The 18323-nt window shown below is 38.1% G+C and overlaps 1 pseudogene across 1 annotated transcript in view; it reads left to right on the forward strand.

Moving 5' to 3' along the window:
• The window catches only part of LOC308439276 (cytochrome P450 3A1-like), a 31809-nt pseudogene extending 15277 nt beyond the window's left edge, over positions 1 to 16532 (forward strand). The window contains exons 7-8 of the transcript in view: positions 15141 to 15303; positions 16488 to 16532. The product of the transcript in view is annotated as a cytochrome P450 3A1-like (transcript). The remainder of the gene's footprint in view (positions 1 to 15140; positions 15304 to 16487) is intronic.
• Positions 16533 to 18323: the final 1791 nt, after the last annotated feature.

The following is an 18323-nucleotide window of genomic DNA, read 5'->3' on the forward strand; positions in this document are numbered from 1 at the left end:
ACCTAAGAGCTGGAGCAATTGGTGTTTTGTTCAGGAAATTTTCTCCTTTGCCTATGAGTTCTAAGTTTTTTCCCTATATTCTCATCTAATAGTTTCAGTGTACATGGTTTAATGTGGAGATGTTTGATACACTTACACTTGAGCTTTGTACAAGGAGATAAGAAAAGGTCTATTTTCATTCTTCTGCATGCTGAGTTCCAGTTGAACCAACACCATTTGTTGAATAGGCTTTGTTGAATGTTTGTTGAATGTCCTTTTTCTATTGAATGTTTACAACTCCTTTGTCAAAAATCAGGTGACCATGATTGTGAGGGCTCATTTCTAGATCTTCTATTCTATTCCATTAATCCATGTGCCTATTTCTGTACCAGTACCATGCACGTTTCAGCATAATTGCCTTGTAATACAGCTTGAGGTCAGGGATAGTGATTCCCGCAGATGTTTTCTTGTTGAGGATATATTTTGCTATTCTAGGTCTTTTGTTATTCCAGATGAAATTGCACATTGCGCTTTCCAACTCAATGAAGAACTGGGTTGCAATTTTGATGGGGATTGCATTGAATCTGTAGATAACTTTTGGTAAGATGGCCATTTTTAAAATGTTAATCCTTCCAATCCATGAGCATGGAAGATCTTTCCATTTTCTGAGATCTTCCTCGATTTCCTTCTTTAGAGGTTTGAAGTTCATGTCATACAAGTCTTTAACTTGCTTAGTTAGAGTACATCAAGATATTTCATTTTGTTTGTGACTATTGTGAAGGGTATCTTTTCCCTAATTTTTTTCTCGACATGTTTTTCCTTTGAATATAGGAAGGCTACTCATTTGTTTGAGTTAATTTTGTGTCCAGCTATATTGCTGAACTCGTTTGTCAGCTGTAGGAGTTCTCTGGTCAAATTTGTGGGGTCGCTTAAGTAGACTACAATGATTATGTAAATAGGGATGTTTTTACTTCTTCCTTTCGAATTTTTATGCCTTTGATTACCTTTTGCTGTCTAATTGCTCTGGCCAGAATTTCCAGTACTATGTTGAATAGGTAGGGGGAGAATGGGCAGGCTTGTTGAGTCCCTGATTTTAGTTGGATTGATTCAAATTTCCCACCATTAAGTTCGAAGTTGGCTGTTGGTTTCTTGTATATTGCTTTTAGTAAGTTAAGGTATTGGCCTTGGATTCCTGTTCTTTTCAAGACTTTTAACATGAAGTGGTGTTGGATTTTGTCAAATGCTTTCTCAGCATCTAGAGAGATAACCATGTGGTTTTTTTCTTTGAGTTTGTTTATATGGTTTATTACATTGATGTATTTCCTTATAATAATCCATCCCTGCATCACAAGGATGAAGGCTACTTGATCATTGTGAATGATCATTTTGATGTGTTTTTGAATTCGATTTGCAAGGATTTTGTTGAGTATTTTTGAATCAATGTTCATCAGTGAGATTGGTCTGAAGTTCTCTATCGTTGTAGGGTCTTTGTGTGGTTTAGGAACAAGGGTTATTGTAGCCTCAAAAAGGAGTTAGGTAGTGTTCCATCGGATTCTATTTTGGGAAATAGTTTGGAGAGTATTGGTATTATGTCATCAATAAATGTCTGATAAAACTCTGCACTAAACCCATCTGGATCTGGGCTTTTTTTGGTTGAGAGGCTTTTGATGACTGCTTCTATTTTTTTAGATGTTATGGGATTATTTAGATGGTTTACATGGTCCTGGTTTAACTTTGCTATCTTTTATCTGTCTAGGAATTTATCCATTTTCTCCAGATTTTCCAGATTTGTTGAGTATAGGCTTTTGTAGTAGGATCTGATGATTTCTTGAATTTCCCCACTTTCAGTTGTTATTTCTGCACTTTCTTTTCTGATTTTATTAATTTGGATACTCTCTCTTTGCCCTCTAGTTAGTCTGGCTAAGGGTTTATCAATCTTGTTAATTTTCTCAAAGAACCAAATCTTGGTTTTGTTGATTATTTCAATTGTTTTTTTTTTTTTTTTTTGTTTCAATTTGGTCTATTTCTGCCCTAAGTTTGATTATTTCTTGACGTCTACTCCTCTTGCATTTATCTGCTTCCTTTTCTTCTAGAGCTTTCAACTGTGCTGTCAGGATGCTAGTGTATGCTCTCTCCAGTTTTTTTTTTTTTTTTTTTTTTTTTTTGGAAGCACTCAGAGTTATGAGTTTTCCTGTCAGTACTGCTTTCATTGCATCATATAAGTTTGAGTATGTCATGTTTTCATTTTCATTGAATTCTAGAAAATTCCTAATTTATTTCTTTGTTTCTTCTTTGACACTTCTATTGTTTAGTTTCCATATGTACATGGGCTTTTAGTTGTCTTCGTTGTTATTAAAGACAAGCCTTAGACCATTGTGATCTGAGAGGATGCATGGCAGTATTTCGATCTTTGTGTATCGATTGAGACTCGTTCTGTGTCCAATTATGTGGTCAATTTTCGAGAAGATGCTGTGAGGTGCTGAGAAGATGGTGTATTCTTTTGTTTTAGGATGATATGTTCTATAGATATGTATTAATTCCAATTGGTTCAAAGTCTCTGCTAGTTTTACATTGTCCTTGTTGAGTTTTTGTTTACATGAACTGTCCATTGGTGAGAGTGGGGTATTAAAGTCTCCCACTATTATTGTGTGGGGTAAAATGTATTTTTTGAGCTTTAGTAGGGTTTCTTTTATGAATAATGGTGCTTTTGTATTTGGAGCATATAGGTTAAGGACTGACAGTTTCTCCTGACAGATTTCTCCTCTACTGAGTAAAAAGTATCCTTCCTTATCTTTTTTGATAACTTTTGGTTTAAAATCTACTTTATTCGATATTAAAATGGCCACTCCAGCTTGCTTCTTGGGGCCATTTGCTTGGAAGGTTTTTTTTGCCAAACTTTTATTCTGAGATAGTGTCTGTTTTTTTCTCTGAGATGAGGTTCCTGGATGCAGCAAAATGCTGAATTTTGTTTATGTATCCAGTCTGATAGCCTAAAACTCTTTATTGGGGAGTTGAGTTCATTTATGTTAATAGATATCAAGGAATAGTGGTTGCTGTTTCCTGCTCTTGTTGCTTTGGTAGGTAGAATTGTGCCTGTGTGTCTTCTTTTGGTTCTTGATTAGAAGTTTTCTTCTTTTTACTATGAGATAGTCCCCTCATTGTATTGGGTTTTTCACCTATAATTCGTTGTAGTGCTGGGTTTGTGGTCAGATATTGTGTGAATTTTGATTTGTCTTGAAATATCTTCGTCTCTCCATCGATGGTGATTGATAGTTTTGCTGGGTATAGCAGCTTGGGCTGGCACTTGTGCTCTCTTAAGGAGTGCATGATGTCTGTCCAGACTCTTCTAGCTTTCATAGTCTCTGTTGAGAAATCGAGTGTGATTCTGAGTGGTCTGCCTTTATATGTTACATGACCTTTTTCCCATACTGCTTTTAGTATTCTTTCTTTGCTTTTGGATTTTTTTGACTATTATCACTTGGTGTTTTGACTATTATGTGTCAGGAGCAATTTCTGTTCTGGTTGAGCATATTTTGGAGTTCTGTAGGCTTCTTTTATGCTCGTGGTCATCTCATTTTTAAGGGTAGTGAAGTTTTCTTCCAGGATTTTGTTGAGGACATTTACTGTACCTCTTAGTTGATATTCTTCACACTCTTTTATTCCTATTATCCTTAGGTTTGGTCTTCTCATAGTGTCCTGGATCTCCTGCACATTTTGGGTTAGGAGCTTTTTGGTTTTTGCATCTTCTGCTACTGTTTTGTCTATGTTTTCAATGTTGTCTTCGGCCCCCCAGATTCTCTCTTCCATCTCTTGTAGTCTGTTCGAAATGCTAGTATCTGCGACTCCTGATTTCTTTTTTAGGATTTCTACCTCTAGGGTTGTCTCTTTTAGTGTTTTCTTTATTGTGTCTATTTCCATTTTAAATTCCTTCTTCCATTCCTTCACCTCTTTGGTTCTGTTTTTTTCTAGTTCTTTGAGTGTTTTTCTTGTTTCTTCTTTAGAAGTTTCTAATTCTTTATGCTTTTCCTCCTGTTCTTGTTTAAGGATCTCTATCATCATCTTGAGGTAGGATTTTGTATCTGAGTTTTCTTTTTCTGGAGTGTTTGGCATTCCACTGTTTGTTGTGATGGGAGATCTGGGTTCTAATGTTGCCAGGTTGTCTTGGTTTCTTTGGGGTGTGTTCTTTTGCTTTCCTCTTGCCATCTTGTCAGTGATTGGTTCTCACCTTTTCCTTGTACCTGGGCTGTGTCTCTGGATCTCCGCTGTTTCTGGTGGTGGATTTCCAAAGTGCCTGTTGTGCACCCAGAAGCTGCCGGCTGGGAAGAGAGGGCCCGATGGTACCAGGTTCCTGGATCCCTGGATCAAGCCGGGTGGGCAGGCACACACTTTCCTTGTGCTCTGCTGAGATCTCTCTGGCCCCTGGCTAGTCAGAATCCATTCTCTTTAACTTGTGTCTAAAAGAGTAAAATTAAAAAATAAAATGTAAAGCAGACCTTTGACACAAGCTGCTCTAAAAGGTGCCAGAAGTTTCTCAGGTTCAACAGTAAGAGCTGATGGCTGTTTTTCCCAGAAAAACCTCTGACTGTGTTCACTGAGCTCAGCAGGTAACAGGGTGCTTATATCTTAAAATTAAAGTTAGAAACAGAAGAAATTTTATCTAATTTAAATATATAAGATGTGTGGTCAGTTCATATTTGTTTTGACTGGTTTTAAATGTATAAATATGCTCTGCAGGTCTTGGTTGAGGCTTATTGGCTTTTAAGTAATTGGGTATGATTTAAAATTTGTAACATTGGTAACAGAAGGTTTTTTTTAAAAACCAGTAACTTGGTTGGAATCATTCTGAACAACATGTGGCATGAAACAACCTAGAGAAATGGTTTTCTATAGAAACCCCAAAATGAGATATTTTATGGAATTCTTGTTCTAGAAAACAGACTTAAGACCAGGAAAAGCAAAGATCCAGGGACACAGGCCTGCTGAGACTGAGCTGGAAGTAGCCGGGAAACGGAGAGGTCTGGTCCGACCATGTGGAAAGCATGCCCCCTCATTGGTTCAGGGCAGCAGGAACTCTGCCATAGGGACTCGGTTTACATGCGGAGGGCCCGTGCATGTGGAACAGGTGCTCAGGCCATCTGCTACCAGGAAACACAAAGATGCAGGGACGTAGGACTGGTGAGACTGATCTTCGAGTAACCGGGACACAGAGAGGTCTGAACTGAGCATGTGGAAAGCACGCCCCCCCATTGGTTCAGAGGAGGAGGAACTCTGCCATAGGGACTCAGTTTGCACATGGAGGGCTCCTGCATGCAGCAACAATGCTCAGTCCATATGCCACCTGGAACAGCAGAAATCCAGGTACTCGGGCCAGGTAGATGGGAGAGATAGGAACCAATCACTGACAAGACCATGTATGATCACAGAAAACAAGATGGCAAGAGGAAAGCAAAAGAACTTACCCAAGGAAAACCAAAAAACCTGGCAACACCAGAACCCAGCTCTCCCATCAAAACAAACAGCGGAATGCCAAATACTCCACACAAAAAAAGACTCAGACCCGAAATCATACATGAAGATAAAGATCCTGAAACAAGAATGGGAGGAAAACCATAAAGAAATAGAAGATTTTAGAGAAGAAACAAAAAAAAAAAAAAAACACTCAAAGAAATCAAAGAACTAGAGGAAAACAGAACCAAAGAGATGAAGGAATTGAAGAAGGAATTTAAAATGGAAATGGAAACAATAAAGAATACACTAAGAGAGACAACCTGGATGTAGAAAACCTAAAAACAAAATCAGTAGTCACAGATGCAAGCAACTCCAACAGACTACAAGAGACAGAAGAGAGAATCTCAGGGGCCGAAGACAACATGAAAAACATAGACAAAACGATCAAAGAAGATGCAAGAGCCATAAAGCTCCTAACCCAAAATATCCAGGAGATCCAGGACATAATGAGAAGATCAAACCTAAGGGTAATAGGAACAGAAGAGGGCAAAGAATATCAACTAAGAGGCACAGTAAATATCTTCAACAAAATCGTAGCAGAAAACTTACCTACCCTTAAGAATAAGATGACCATGAGCATAAAAAAGGCCTACAGAGCTCCAAACAGAGTGGACCAGAAAAGAAATTCCTCCCGACACATAGTAGTCAAAATGCCAAGTGACCAAAGCAAAGAATAAAAAATACTAAAAGCAGTAAGGAAAAATGGACATGTGACTTATAAAGGCAGACCAATCAGAATCACACCCAACTTCTCAACAGACACTATGAAAGATAGAAGATACTGAACAGACATCATGCAGACCCTAAGAGAACACAAATGTAAACACAAGCTACTATACCCAGCAAAACTCTCAATCACCATAGATGGAGAGACCAAGACATTCCAGTTCAAAACTAAATTTACGAAAGCGGAGCCTGGCCAACCTGCCAGGCGGAACGGTGGCTCATAGAGGCTGAGCAACTGCGATTGGGAACAGAAAATTAGAACTTCTGTTTACACCCGGAGGCGACTTCCGGACGCAGAGCGGAGCCTGGCCTACCTGCCAGGCGGAAAGGCGACTCATAGAGGCTGAGCAACTGCAATTGGGAACAGAAAATTAGAACTTCTGTTTCCACCCGGAGGCGACTTCAGGACGCAGAGCAGAGCCTGGCCTACCTGCCAGGCAGAACGGCGGCTCATAGAGGCTGAACAACTGGTGAGTGGGAGACCAAGACTGCAGGGGAGCAGAGAGATCTCTGCGAAGTGCACACGGAAAGTGCACACCGTAACTTTCCCTGTCCCGCCCTGCCCGATCCAGCGATTGGGAACAGAAAATTAGAACTTCTGTTTCCACCCTGAGGCGACTTCCGGACGCAGAGCAGAGCCTGGCCTACCTGCCACCCAGATCGGTGGCTCATAGAGGCTGAGCAACTGGTGGGTGGGAGACCTGGGCTGCAGGGGAGCAGAAATATCTCTGTGGAGCACACAAGGAAAGTGCACCCCCTGCCTTGCCCTGCCCTGCCTTGCCTGATCCTGCAAACAGAAACAAAACGTTGGAACTTCTGCTCACACCCGACGACTCTGAGGCATAAAACAGGGCTCGACCCATCTGACACCTCAACCAGTGGAGAATCAGGGAAACAGACCAGATACAAGGGAAAGGCAAGAACATATCACTGACAACAAAATGGCAAGAGGAAAGAGAAAGAGTATATCCCAAGGGAACCAAGACAATCTAGCAACACCAGAGCCCAGCTCTCCCATAACAGCAAACATTGGAACTCCAAACACTCCAGAAAAAGAAGACACAGACCTGAAATCATGCCTCAAGACGCTGATAGAGTTACTTAAACAAGAAAGGGAGGAAAAGCAAAAAGATTCAGAAGCTTTTAAAGAAAAAACAAGAAAAACACTCAAGGAACTCAAAGAACTAGAGGAAAACAGAAACAACAAAATAAAGGAATGGAAGAGGTAAATTGAAACAGAGATTGACACAATAAAGAAAACACTAAAAGAGATAACCCTAGAGTCAGAACACCAAAAAAAGAAATCAGGAGTCACAGAAGCAAGCATTTCCAATAGACTACAAGAGACCGAAGAGAGAATCTCGGGGGCAGAAGACAACATTGCAAACATAGACAAAACAGCCAGAGAAGATGCAAAAAACAAAAAGCTCCTAACCCAAAATGTCCAGGAAATCCAAGACACAATGAGAAGACCGAACCTAAGGATAATAGGAATAGAAGAGGGAGAAGAGTATCAACTAAGGGGCACAGTAAATATCTTCAACAAAATCATAGAAGAAAAATTCCCTACCCTCAATAATGAGATGACCACGAGCATAAAAGAAGCCTTCAGAACTCCAAATAGGTTGGACCAGAAAAGAAATACCTCCCGACACATAATAGTAAAAACATCAAGCGCCCAAAGAAAAGAAAGAATACTAAAAGCAGTAAGGGAAAAAGGTCAGGTAACATATAAAGGCAGACCAATCAGACTCACACCCGATTTCTCAACAGAGACTATGAAAGCTAAAAGAGCCTGGACAGACATCATGCACTCCTTAAGAGAGCACAAGTGCCAGCCCAAGCTGCTATACCCAGCAAAACTATCAATCACCATCGATGGAGAGACGAAGATATTTCAAGACAAATCAAAATTCACAAAATATCTGACCACAAACCCAGCACTACAATGAATTATAGGTGGAAAACCCAATACAATGAGGGAAAAGACAGTTTCTAGTAAGAACAAGAAAACTCCTAAACAAGAAAACTAAAAGAAGAAAAAAACACAGACACAACTCAACCCAAAAAAGCAATAATGGCAGGAAACAGACACAACTATTCCTTGATATCTATTAACATAAATGGTCTCAACTCCCCAATAAAGAGACATAGACTATCACTGGATACATAAACAAAATCCAGCCTTTTGCTGCATACAGGAAACTCATCTCAGAGACAAAGAAAGACACTATCTCAGAGTAAAAGGGTGGGAAAAAAACTTCCAAGCAAACAGCTCCAAGAAGCAAGCTGGAGTGGCTATTCTAATATCGAATAAAGTAAATTTCCAACCAAAAGTTATCAAAAAAGATAAGGAAAGACACTTTTTACTCATTACCGGGGAAATCTGTCAGGAGGAACTCTCAATCCTTAACATATATGCTCCAAATAAAAAATCACCCACATTCATAAAAGAAACCCTACTAAAGCTCAAAAAATACATTTCACCCCACACAATAATAGTGGGAGACTTTAATACCCCACTCTCACCAATGGACAGATCAGGGAAACAGAAACTGAACAAGGACACTGCAAAACTAGCAGAGACTTAAACCAACTAGAATTAATAGATATATACAGAACATACTATCCCAAAGTAAAAGAATACACCTTCTTCTCACCACCCCATGGCACCTTCTCGAAAATTGACCACATAATTGAACACAGAATGAGCCTCCATCGATATAAAAAGATTGAAATACTCCCATGCATCCTCTCAGATCACCATGGTCTACGGCTGGTCTTTAACAACAACAAAGACAACAAAAAGCCCACATACACATGGAAACTAAACAACGCTCTGTTAAAGGATAGCAGGGTCAAAGAAGAAATAAAGAAAAAAATTAAGGATTTTCTAGAATTCAACGAAAACGAAAACACAACATACCCAAACCTATGGGATGCAATGAAAGCAGTATTGAGAGGAAAACTCATAGCCCTAAGTGCTTCCAAAAAGAAACTGGAGAGAGCTAACATCAGCAACCAGACAGCACAGCTAAAAGCCCTAGAACAAAAGGAAGCAGATATACCCAAAAAGATTAGTCGGCAAGAAATAATCAAAATTAGGGCAGAAATAGACCAAATAGAAACAAAAAGAACCATTGAAAAAAATCAACAGAACCAAGAGTTGGTTCTTTGAGAAAATCAACAAGATTGATAAACCCCTAGCCAGACTAACTAGAGAGCAAAGAGAGAGTATCCAAATTAACAAAATCAAAAAGGAAAGTGGGGACATAACAAGGGAAACTGAGGAAATTCAAGAAATCATCAGATCCTACTACAAAAACTTATACTCCACAAAATTGGAAAATCTGGAGGAAATGGATGAATTCCTAGACAGATACAAGGTCCCAAAGTTAAACCAGAACCAAGTAAATTATCTAAATAACCCTATAACACCTAAAGAAATAGAAGAAGTCATCAAAAGCCTCCCAACCAAAAAAAGCCCAGGTCCAGACGGGTTCAGTGCAGAATTTTATCAGACTTTTATTGAGGATATAACACCAATACTCGCCAAACTATTCCAAAAGATAGAATCAGATGAAATATTACCCAACTCATTTTTTGAAACTATAATAACCCTCGTACCTAAACCACACAAAGACACAACAAGGAAAGAGAACTTCAGACCAATCTCACTTATGAACACTGATGCAAAAATACTCAACAAAATCCTTGCAAACCGAATCCAAGAACACATCAAAACGATCATTCATCATGACCAAGTAGGCTTCATCCCTGGGATACAGGGATGGTTTAACATAAGGAAATCTATCAAAGTAATCCACCATATAAACAAACTCAAAGACCAAAATCACATGGTCATCTCACTAGACGCTGAGAAAGCATTCGACAAAATTCAACACCCCTTCATGTTAAAAGTACTGGAAAGAATAGGAATCCAAGGCCCGTACTTAAACATAATAAAAGCAATATACAGCAAACCAACAGCCAACATCAAACTTAATGGCGAGAAACTTGAAGCAATCCCACTAAAATCAGGGACTCGACAAGGCTGCCCACTCTCCCCCTACCTATTCAACATAGTACTGGAAGTCCTGGCTGGAGCAATTAGACAGCAAAAGGAGATCAAGGGGATACAAATCGGAAAGGAAGAGATAAAAACATCACTCTATGCCGATGACATGATAGTGTACTTGAGTGACCCCAAAAATTCCACCAGAGAACTCCTACAGCTGATAAACAAGTTCAGCAAAGTGGCTGGATACAAAATTAACTCAAACAAATCAGTAGCCTTCCTGTACTCAAAGGACAAACATGTGAAGAAAGAAATTAGCGAAAACGTACCCTTCACAATCGTTACAAAAACTATGAAATACCTTGGTTTGACTCTAAATAAGCAAGTGAAGGACCTGTATGACAAGAACTTCAAACCTTTAAAGAAAGAAATTGAGGAGTATCTCAGAAAATGGAAAGATCTCCCATGCTCATGGATTGGAAAAATCAACATCTTAAAAATGGCCATCCTACCAAAAGCAATCTACAGATTCAATGCAATCCCCATCAAAATTCTACCCCAGTTCTTCATGAAATTGGAAAGATCAATGTGCAATTTCATATGGAACAACAAAAGACCTAGAATAGCGAAATCCATCCTCAACAACAAAAAAACATCTGCGGGAATCACTATCCCTGACCTCAAGCTATATCACAAGGCAATTGTGTTGAAAACTGCATGGTTCTGGTACAGAAATAGGCATGTGGATCAATGGAATAGAATAGAAGATCCAGAAATGAGCCCTCATGTATATGGTCACCTGATTTTTGACAAAGGAGCAGTACACATTCAATGGAAAAAGGACAGCCTATTCAACAAATGGTGCTGGTCCAACTGGCACTCAGCATGCAAAAGAATGAAAATAGACCCGTTCTTATCTCCTTCTACAAAGCTCAAGTGTAAATGGATCAAAGACCTCCACATTAAACCAGATACACTGAAACTATTGGATGAGAAAGTAGGGAAAACCTTAGAACACATAGGTACAGGAGAAAATTTCCTGAACAAAACACCAATGGCTCAAGCTCTAAGGTCAATGATTAACAAATGGGACTTAATAAGATTGCAAAGTTTCTGTAAGGCTAAAGACATCATCAAGAAAACAAAACGACAACCAACAGAATGGGAAAAGATCTTTACCAACACCACATCAGATAGAGGCCTAATATCCAAGGTGTACAAGGAACTCAAAAAGCTAGACACCAGAGAATCAAATAACCCTATTAAAAAATGGGGTACAGAGCTAAACAAAACGTTTTCAGTTGAGGAACACCAAATGGCCGAGAAACATCTGAGGAAGTGCTCGACATCCTTAGCCATCAGGGAAATGCAAATCAAAACAACCCTGAGATTCCACCTCACACCAGTCAGATTGGCCAAGATCCAAAACTCAGATGACAGCAGATGCTGTCGAGGCTGTGGAGAAAGAGGAACACTTCTCCACTGTTGGTGGGGTTGCAAGCTAATACAACCACTCTGGATATCTGTCTGGCGATACCTCAGAAAATTGGATATAGTACTACCTGAAGACCCAGCTATTCCACTTCTGGGCATATACCCCAGAGACACTTTAATACACAACAAAGATATATGCACCACAATGTTCATAGCAGCTCTATTTATAATAGCCAGAAGCTGGAAGGAACCCAGATGTCCTTCAGAAGATGAATGGATACAAAAATGTGGTACATATACACAATGGAATACTACTCAGCCACCAGAAACAATGACTTGACCAAATTCTTAAGAAAATGGCTGCATCTAGAGAATATCATCCTGAGTGAGATAACCCAGTCACAAAGAACAGACATAATATGCAGTCACTGATAGTGGGATGCTAACCCCAGAGGCTTGCACTCCCCCAGAAACAACTCACAGACTGTATGAAGTCTTAGAGGTGAAGAAAACAAAACAATGTACATATATTTGCAGAATGGGAAGACTTTGACTATTTCCATGTTGTGTTTTGTTTTGCATGTGCTTTGCACTCATTGTAACTATTGGGTTTTCAATGCATGCTGTCAGGCCCTTGAAGAAAATTAAGTGCTGACTGAAGGAATGTATTCACATGGTTTTATGTAAAAATTATTTTAATGTCTGAAAAAAAACAGTACTGACAGGAATGTGTAATTTTGGGCAAAAAATGTTTGGGATCTGTGCATTTATCTTTGTTTTGTAAGATAAAGTCGTTTGGGAAAAAAGGGAAAAAAAAGAAAAAAAATGATTGGCGAAAAGGGGAAAATGTAGAAGGACACCAAATTGAGTCCTCATAAATTTAAACAACTAGACTGTGGTTGAGTGTCTCAGGCATAGCAAAGTGTGACATACAGTGAAACTTCAAAGTAGAGGAAAATAGCAACAGGTAGAGAGATGATACCATGTGAGCACATGTTCCAGAACTAAAATGGGGATATGGAAGCCATCAGCTGAAACTTATGATTGTGTTTTTTATGACTGAACCTTCTAGGGCTGAAGTTCTGACACATTCTTTAAGCTTTTGATACCTTTATGCCATGGAATGAACAAAAGTAATATGTTGAAATAGCTGAAATATCGCCTGACTCTTCTCAAGAGAACAATGTGTTTACTCTAGAGCTGCATTGTTTCCTTAACATTTCTGTCAAGTATAGAGGAGGTCTACCTATGCCTAGAGGACCTATGACATTTTATAGTTGGACATAAAATGTATGGTGGAAAATCCCTGCAAGTTTTTCAGTTAGATAAAATAACACCTGAAAAATGACTAGCACAATATGCCTTACATATACATACACACACTTACGTATAAAGACATTCCAATCTTCTTCCAGAAGTATAGTTACCAATTACTTTCTTTTCTTGTTTAAATTGTTTGTTTGTATGAAATCCACACATTTTATATTATTCATAAGCTTGTAAAATTCTTAAGAATAAATCTAAGAATATCCCATTTCCATCAAGAAAAAAAACTGGAGTACAGAACTAAACAAAAAGTTTTCAATTGAGGAATATCCAATGGTGGAGAAGCATCTAAGGAAGTGCTTTGACTATAGTCTTTATTAATGCTGTTTTAGCAGCTGCTTTTGCAGCTGTGGTTTTTGAGATTGCCTTTTTCCACTTTATTGCCACAGTTGTGTGGTAGAATTTTCTGGAGAAGCTGCTGAGGCTCTCTTCACTTAAATTTATTTAAAATCTTTCATTAAATTAGATATACATTCAATTGGGAGTATTAAATTTGAATTAGCAGATGGCACTTTTACAGGAACAATTCTTTGTGTTTCAAGAGTCTCATAAGACTGTGCTAGTACCACAGCTCTGGTCATATTAGCTCTTAGAGCATCTTTGGTGTGTATCCTTATTTATGTCACTTAGGCATAAGACAAGCCCGGAGCCAAACTAGCAGTTGGCAGACTATCAGTAAGCAACTCTACATTCAAACTAGGTTGAGCATGAATAAATTAGACAGCCAGAGACAGGAAAGACCACAGGATGGGAGGTGCTTACAGACCTATTAGAGAAGACTCCTGGGTGGTGCTGTGTGGCTTCCTCAATGATGGGTAAGACAAGTGCTCATGTTCATGGGCACCTAAGTCAGGTACTAATTTGTAAAATTATTCTTGAGGAGCATTTGGGAGCAATGCCTATTCCCCCATGTAGGTTTAGTTGAACTGCCAGCTTGTATGCCTGGCATTGAGAAAATGATGCACCCTCCTTTAAAGTTTAGATGGGCCCAGTCATGAGCCAATATCTCACACCTGTGTTTCTGTTTAAACTTCCACAGGTTTCAGACTCAATCCAGGGGGTCTTGCTTCCACCAAGCAGTTAGGGAATTTGCATATGACTTTGTGTTGTATATCTTGAGAGCTGGATTCAGAGAGTAAAGCATCATTTTCTCATAACATGAATCATCAAGTTGTATCTTTTTTTTCAAACCCTCAGACCTTCGCCCAAATCAGAATAGCTGCTGGTGGTGTAGGCACTGTCATTACACCAGTATGTGCTCACATATAGATGCATTGTTTCTCAAACAGTTTCTGTCTTCTCTCAACCACATGGAGACTCTTATATGCTAAGGGGTATGGGAAAAAACTTCAATGTGAAATTCTCAAAACCAAATACCTGCAAGCAGAAATTTGACTAATCTTGTCCAAATTATCTGTGTGTTACTGGTTTGTAGGCTTCTCCTTTAGCCTACCACCAAGTGGAGGTAGTGGAAGAGAAAAGTTTTTAGGATATGGGGGAAGTGGACCTAATCAACAATAGTTCTTTGGTGGCAAGCATGATCTTCTTTGGCAGCAGTTCAGTCCTGTTGTAAACCTCAAAGACAATTCAGAAGCTGTTGTACAGTCCTTTCAGCAAGCAGACACCAGGCAGGTCTAGTTCAATCTTGAAGAAACAATTAGGCTCAACAACCACCCTGAGGTGAGACCACAGAAATAGCAAACTGCTGCAGGAATCTCATGAACAGTTCTTGAGGAGTTTCTCTCAATGTTGGACTTATCAAAAGTTGAGCTCAACAATGCTATATAAGAAGAGCCAATACATGTGTGTCTTTAGGGAAGAATAGTGAGGTGAAATAAACCAAAACAATGCTCAGCCCTCATTTTTTTACTATCTGTGGGGTCATATTTATTCTTCCAGGGTTCTTTCAATGTTTACCATATCCAAACATTCTTTCACCTATGTCTGCTTCAGGAAAACAGTCTTTCAAATGTTTGCTTTGGCAAGCCATCCTTTCGCCTGGGTGCTCCAGAAAAACATTATTTGGCATAATTAATTTTCCAAAGAACTAGAAGTTTCCACTTTACTGTTAAGATGTGAAAAGGCAACATCACATATGCTTTTATGCTTTTATCCTTTGTTAACTTGTCATCTACTGTTGTGTCATCAGGTTCAGCATGGAGAACAAGGGCAGCATTAATCCTTACATATATCTGCCCTTTGAAAATGGACCCAGAAACTTCATTGGGATGAGGTTTGTCCTCATGAATATAAAACTCGCTCTCACTGAAGACCTTCAAAACTTCTCCTTGCAGCCTTGTAAGGAAACACAAGTGAGGGAAAAAAACTATCTCTATAAATAGTATTTTATAGAAGGCACTTTTTCAACTGAAAATTCTGTGTATAAAAATGTTTTGGAATGTTTCAAGTTTAATAATTTAGTTTCTGGCCAAATGAGCAACTTGTGCCCATGTATTAGCTAAGAGGTCTGGTGTTGTCTCTATAGAATACAGCTGAGTAATTAATAAAAGTACATTTAGGCCAATATGACATGATTATATGCATTCTGTTTGAAATTCTAGCCATGTTCACTGGAGATTTGCTATGTCATGTACCATCAAGATATATAGTGGTCATGTCTTCAATGGTTGTTGAGTGTTCCACTCTTCTTACAGAGCTCACAGAAACCATCCTCTCACATTTTTCTTAACCAGTAGATGTACATTAAAATTACAAAGGAAATTTAAAACTCAAATATAAGGTCTGGGATGTTCCTCATATGGCAAAATGCTTACCTAATACTCACATCTTATCTAAATCTCTGGTTCTTATCCCTATAACTACATGAACTAGCTGTGGTGATGCAAACCTGTAATTCCTGTGCTTGGAAGTTAGAGGCAAGAGGATCAGAACTTGAAGTAATCCTTGACAACTTAGAGAATTTGAAGCCAACATAGGCTATGTATCTCAAAAAGAAACCAGAAACTCTTGATGCCTGGTCATTTCTGAAATTCTAAAGCAGTTCACCTAGAGTGTGGCTGTAAAATCTCATCTCTTATTTCCCACAAGATGCCAAGTTGAAAATCATCATCTTAAAAGACAATTGCTGGGTCTCATGAGATGGCTCAGTGGCTAAGAGAACATGCTGATCTTACAAAAGACCTGAATGTAGCTTCTGTCTTCCACATGGTGGTTCATAACAATTTGTAACTCCTGCTTCATGGGCTCTGATGTCCTCGCTAAGACTTTTCTTGAGATTGAACACGTTTGGTATATATGAATGTGTTCTGGCAAAATGCTCCTATACATAAAACATAAATCTTTAAAAACTTGCTTGTTATGATGAACTTTGATCCTATAGGACATTGTGATGACTCTTACTCATTTCTCAGAAGCTCTAATGTAGAAAATATCTCTTATCATATCTCTATATACTGTATATCTTTATTTTCCTCCTAGTTCTGCTCTCACAGTTCTTAACTTATTATTCACTCTCTAAATAATTTTTTCCTTTTAGGTTTCTGTCCTCATTTGCTCCATGTTTTATTTTTGGCTCATATGAGCTGTTTTCATCACTTATGTGTCATTAAAACTCCTAGTTGGAATATGTTTTTCTCTGTGTTTAAGAATATCTCCTCTCTTCCCTATATCACCTCATATTATTTCTTCCACAAACTTCAGTGGTTCTTTGAGGATAGTTTGTGTATTGAAAGCCTTTGATAAATATTCTAAAGGCTTTCATTTATAATAATCTTTCATAAAAGCATTCATTTAAAAATTAACACATATCATTTGTGTATCTATTTATATGCAAATCTTTTTATGTCACCATCAAAATCATGTATATACTCTTTAAAATTGTAAAAGAATAAGATATTACATTTAAAGGAAGCATTCACATTTTCCTGAACAACTTGTTCTTGTTTTATTGAAGGGATGGCTAAGATTTGCAGGATTTATGTATTTAGAATATGGCTTGTCTTTATTAATGAGTCTTATTTCTGTACAAATGAATGGATGTAAATGTTTATTCTTTAATCTGTGTCTTAAGAGTATTGTACATCTTTACCTACACATTTATTTTAGTACTTTATCACAAGAGCACTTAAATCATGTACAGAAATTTAGACAGACAAAACAAGGCACTAGTTTTGAGACCTCATAAACCACCTGGCATGGTTTAGATGTTCTGAAACATTCCAGTCATCTTAAAATTGACTCTTCTATGTCTCCATGATGACTTTGTTCCCCTTCCTTTTCCTGTGACTAGAAGATTTCTCCATTGGAGGTTTCCCCACACATCACTGAAAAGCATGAAGCTAAAGTGTTATTGAAAACCCTGCATTCTCAGAGTTTCCCATTCATCCCATCTTTGGAAGCTAAGAATAGATGCTAGAAAAGCAAGCAAAAAGTATTTTCCCTCTTGACGACTTGCCCTGAATGAGCTCAACTATAGTGGTGATCTAGGAGCTGAAACTGTTCATAGGGTTGAAATGTATCCTCTTAAGATTAACTTGCAAGTTTCAACAAAGCAAACATAGCTTTTTGTGACTTAAAAATATATGACTTAATACCTATGAATAAGGTTAAAGAGTTAACTCACTTGTTTTATGTAACAGAAATAATAGAGAACAACATAAAATTGTCTCCGACCCCAAATTTTCAATCCTCTTTTTACATAATGCATGTTTGGATGCATACTCTCACCATACAATTGACACAGCTTGGAGAATAATGAAGTCAAAATATTTAATGTTAAATGTAGCATTTTTATTTCTGCAAAACATTATTTTCCCAAATGCTCATTTTCAATTTTTCTTCTGGTGTTGTTGTCTCACTCATTGATTCTCAATATTTTTCTTCCCTTTTTGTAGATATCTCTGAAATTAAGCAGGCAACCATTTCTTCAACCAGAAAACCCACTGTTCTAAAGGTTGTGCAATGATATGTAATTGTAACTGGAGCATGAATTTACCTTAAGAAGTTCTGCTGTAAAAGTAGTAAGAAAACTGGACCCTCTAATTTACCTAATGAATAAAATCTAGACAATGATAGGGCTTAATTGGGTCATCTTGATGCATGGTTAAAGATTCACTACATCTACTGAGCTTCTCAGTGTCTATACAAAGAACCATATAATGTAACAGGGATGACCATGTCACTGGTAGAACAGGAAATTTGCTGGTTCTCACGCAACCATTTACATTCACATCTAGTTGTCTCCATCAATTTCCTGTGAGCTCTTTTGACATTAACCATGTCTCTTAAATTTGGTCAATAGTTTTTTTTTTTTTTTTTTTTTTTTTTTTTTTTTTTTTTTTGATGAAACAGTGAACTATTGTGACAACTCTAA

The sequence above is a fragment of the Micromys minutus genome (genome assembly GCF_963924665.1).
Source record: "Micromys minutus genome assembly, chromosome: 29".
Classification (NCBI taxonomy): domain Eukaryota; kingdom Metazoa; phylum Chordata; class Mammalia; order Rodentia; family Muridae; genus Micromys; species Micromys minutus.